The 4,478-nt window shown below is 36.7% G+C and overlaps 1 pseudogene; it reads left to right on the forward strand.

Moving 5' to 3' along the window:
- Window positions 1–954: 954 nt before the first annotated feature.
- LOC119000644 (60S ribosomal protein L21-like) lies at window positions 955–3,743 on the forward strand (annotated as a pseudogene).
- The last annotated feature ends 735 nt before the right edge of the window (window positions 3,744–4,478 follow it).

Genomic DNA, 4,478 nt, shown 5'->3' on the forward strand with positions numbered 1-4,478 from the left:
CCTTTTTAAAAAAACATTTTATTTATTTATTTTTAGAGAGGGGAAGGGAAGGAGAACAAGAGGGAGAGAAACATCAATGTATGGTTGCCTCTAGCATGCCCCAAACCAGGGACCTGGCATGCAACCCAGGCATGTGCCCTGACTGAGAATTGAACCAGAAACCCTCTGCTTCACAAGCCTGCACTCAATCCACTGAGCTATACCAGCCAGGGCTCCTTTTTTTTGAACCCTTAAAAGCATAAAAATATATACCCACCTATGTCTATGCTAACATATGGCCTCCCTAATGACAGCACAAACAAGACACCTACTCAGCTTCAAAAAATTTTCCAAATGACACATGAGTAACCTCCTGCCTCAGTGGCTCTTTAGTATTTGGATAGTAATCCTCTCAAGACTCAGCCTACGGCCTACCCTGCAGGTCTTTCATGTACTTATTTCACCCCTGACCAGAGTGTAAAGTATGTAAGGGCAGAGGTTGTTCCTGATTTCCATTGCTATGTTACATATTGGAACATCTTATTCAATGTGAATTTCAGATAAATAATATACATTTTTAGTCTAAATGTGTCCCAAACATTGCATTGGACATACACTAAAAAAACTATTCATTGTGTATCTGAACTTCAAATTTAACTGGGTGGTCTGTATGTTTATTTGCTAAGCCTTGCAACTCCAGACCTAATTTATCTCTGAAGTTCTAGGGGTACTATCTATGAAGGGGTATGGTTCTTGCCTAACTCAGGGGTTCCAGAACAATAATGTGAGGCCAGAGACCATGTGAATCAGCTTTAATGAACTCAATGCTTCAGGACTGAGGCCTAGGTCCACAGGCCCTAGAAGAGATAGGCAATCTGCAATCTGAGGACCTGCTCAAAGCTGGTACTTGGCCTCAGAAATTCTGATAACAGTAACAATGTAATTAATTTGTCATAATGTCCTGGCTACTCGTCCATGTCTTTTACTGATGGATCCCAACAGAATCAAAGCCATAGTAATTTCTTCATAGAACTTTGTTCTGAGCATAACTCCTGTGATTTCACATTGTTACAGGAACTTTTGAGAGGCCAAGGAAATTCATTTAATACATCATGCATTGATTTTTGATGTTCTGATTATGAATTTTTACTAAATTTCCCAGACTCTAGTTATGCATATGTTTTATAAATTGTTTTATAGATAAGTTTTATATTCTTACTGGTTATTTTTAGTCAATTTCAGTTAACAATGTGAACAGGGTACACATGAACATACCTTTATTAGTTTCCTGAGGGTATGCTGTAACAGATTACCATAAATTTAGTGGTGTAAAACAATAGAAATTAATTCTTTCACAGTTTGGAGACCAGAGGTCTGAAATTGGGCTGTACATCCTCAGAAGGCTCCAAGGGAAAATCTGTTCCTTTCCTTTTCAACTCCTGGTGGCTGATAGAGCTCCTGGGTTTGTGGCCACATCACTCCAATCTCTGCCTTTGTCTTCACATTACCTAGTCCTCTGTATTATGTGTCTCTTTTTAGCTCTCTCTTATAAGGACACATATGATGGTATTTAGGTCCTGCCTGATAATCCAGGGTTATCGCCACCTCTCAAAATCTTGAATTTAACCTCATCTGCCAAGATCCTTTTTCCAAATTAGGTAACATTTATAAATTCCAGAGATTAGAATTTTTGTTATTTATCCTTGGGCAAAAGTTAGTTAACCTGCTACAATACAAAATGAATTAACCCCTTTCTCTCTCACACTAGAGTTAAAACTATTTAGAAAAATCCAGCTATAAAAATTCTTACAATGGAAGTAGGAAAATGATTTTAAAAGTTCATTGAGTGCCCTGACTGGTGTAGCTCAGTGAATTGAGTGCAGGCCTACAAACCAAAGAATCAAGGTTCAATTCCCAGTCAGGGCACATGCCTAGGTTGCAGGCCAATTCCCAGCAGGGGATGCACTAGAGGCAACCATATATTGATATTTCTCTCCGTCTTTCCTCCTTTTCCCCTCTAAAGATAAATAAATAAAATCTATAAAAATAAATAAAGTGGTAAACCAACATTTTTAAACAGTGATAAAAAATAAAATAAAAAGTTCATTGAGGAAGAAGAAAGTAGTAATTCTTTGCAGCCAATGAAGAGAATCTAATATAAACTCAGTGAGATTGAAGTTCTGCTGAAGGAACGTATTTTGATTTCCTCAGCACAGTTCATATATTCCATGTCAGCTAATTTAAACATCAGACTTTAATATAAAAAATATCACTCTGGATGTTAACTAGAACAATATGGTGACTGTCTCCCAATATATAAAAATACTGAATTATTACATTGTACACTTGAAAAGTAAGTTATATGTCAATTATATAACAAGAAATTCACCATACACAATACTTGATGGTTTAAATGATCTCATCCACTAATTTTTATCCTATCATTTTATGTGAAAGTGAATGTTGAGTTTTGGAACATTCATATTTTGCCTTTGTTCAAAAGTGAACCATTGTAGAAAGACAAATCATTGTCATGCTTACTAAAAATAGGAATAAAAAGATATACTACCCTTTAAAATATTTAAGAGAAAATTTTCAAGTGCACCAAATTCTGTTAAATTCCAAGGAAAATAAATCTAAACTTAAAGTAAGTGAAAACATTCTGTGGCAGAAGCATTCTCAGGCTTCAAATCAGTGCTTTGATGTTGGCTCTTTGACAACTTGGATAAGATACATAACCCTCTGAGTCTTAGTTTCTTAATCCTTAAAATGAGAAAGCCTGATTTTTTTAATTTTTATTTTTTATTGTGGTAAAAAAATAACAGAAAGTTGACCACCCTAACCTATTTTTTACAGTTCTTTTATGTTAATTATGTTTATATTGTTATACAACACATCTCCAGAATTTTTTATCTTGCAAATTTATAACTATATCCATTGAACACCCCACAATTACTCATCCCCTTAGCCCCTGGCCAACACCCTTCTTCATTCTGTTTCTAAGAGTTTGACGACTTTACCTTTTTGGTGATGATCTGCCATCTTCCAGTAATTCACAAAATGACTAACACAAAGGAAAGAGAAGAGGCACCTGATATATGTTCTCTAAGTCTTTTAGAAAACAGGGAGCTGTCCATTTGGCCATATACATGCAAATCTACAAGAAAGGTGATATTGTAGACATCAAAGGAATGGGCATTGTTCAAAAAGGAAAGCCCCACAAATGTTCCCAGGGTAAAACTGGAAGACTTGACAATGTCACCTAGCATGAGGTAGGTATTGTTACAAACAAGTTATGGGCAAGATTCTTGCCAAGAGAATTAATGTACTTATTGAGCATATTAAGTACTCTAAGACCCAAGATAGCTTCCTATAACATGTGAAGGAAAATGATTAGCCATGGCTGGTGTGGCTCAATGGACTGAGTGCTGGCCAGCCAACCAAAGTGTCTCTGGTTCAATTCCCAGTCAGGGCACATGCCTGGGTTGTGGGCCAGCCAGGTCCTCAGTAGCGGGCATGTGAGAGTCAACCACACATTGATGTTTCTCTGTCTCTGTTTCTCCCTCCCTTCTCTTCTCTCTAAAAATAAATAAACAAAATCTTTTTTTAAAGAAAATGATCAAGAAAAGAATGAAGCCAAAGAGAAAGGTATCTGGGTTCAGCTGAAGCAACAGCCTGCTCTGCCCAGAGAAGCACACTATGTGAGAACCAATGGGAAGGAGCCTGAGCTGATGGAGCCCATTCCCCAGAAGTTCATGGCGTAATAAGTGTAAAAAAAATAAAATAAACGATCTCTGTAGTGATAAAAATGTTTCTCCTGAGTAGAAGTGTGGTATTCCCTTCTCCCCAAAAAATATTTAAAGAGACCTTTGTGTCCTTAAAAAAAAGTTTAATGACTTTAGATATCTTATAACTGAAATCACACAGTATTTGTCCTTTTGTGAGTGGTTTACTTCACTTAGTATAATGTCCTCAAGTTTCACCCATATTATAGCACATGACAGGATTTCCTTCTTTTCTAAAGCTGAATAAAAAAATATTCCAGTCATGGCTGGTGTGGCTCAGTGGATTGGGTGCCAGCCTGCAAGCTGGGGGTTGCTGCTTTGATTCCCAGTTGGGGCACATGCCTGGGTTGCAGGCCAGGACCCCAGTTGGGGGTAGACAAAAGGCAACCACATATTCATGTTTCTCTCCATCTCTTTCTCCCTCCCTTTCCCTTTCTCTTCAAATAAATAAATAAAACTTAAGTAAAATATTCCAATAAATACATCACAGTTTGTTTATATGGTATTATAGTATATGAATTGCAAAACTATACTTTAACAAATGTTCTCTGTGTTCCTTCAGCAGAACAAAAGAGCAAAAGGAGTTGATTCTTGCCCTGGTCTCTTGTATCTTTTTTGTGAAGTTGATTGTTCATAAAGAGGTAAAAGGTGAAGAAGATGCATTCTGTCATACAAAGACATTTTAAAATTTTTCAATTATTTATCTTTAGAGGG

The sequence above is a fragment of the Sturnira hondurensis genome, unplaced genomic scaffold (genome assembly GCF_014824575.4).
Source record: "Sturnira hondurensis isolate 20B ecotype Veracruz unplaced genomic scaffold, ASM1482457v3 Scaffold0016098, whole genome shotgun sequence".
Classification (NCBI taxonomy): Eukaryota; Metazoa; Chordata; class Mammalia; order Chiroptera; family Phyllostomidae; genus Sturnira; species Sturnira hondurensis.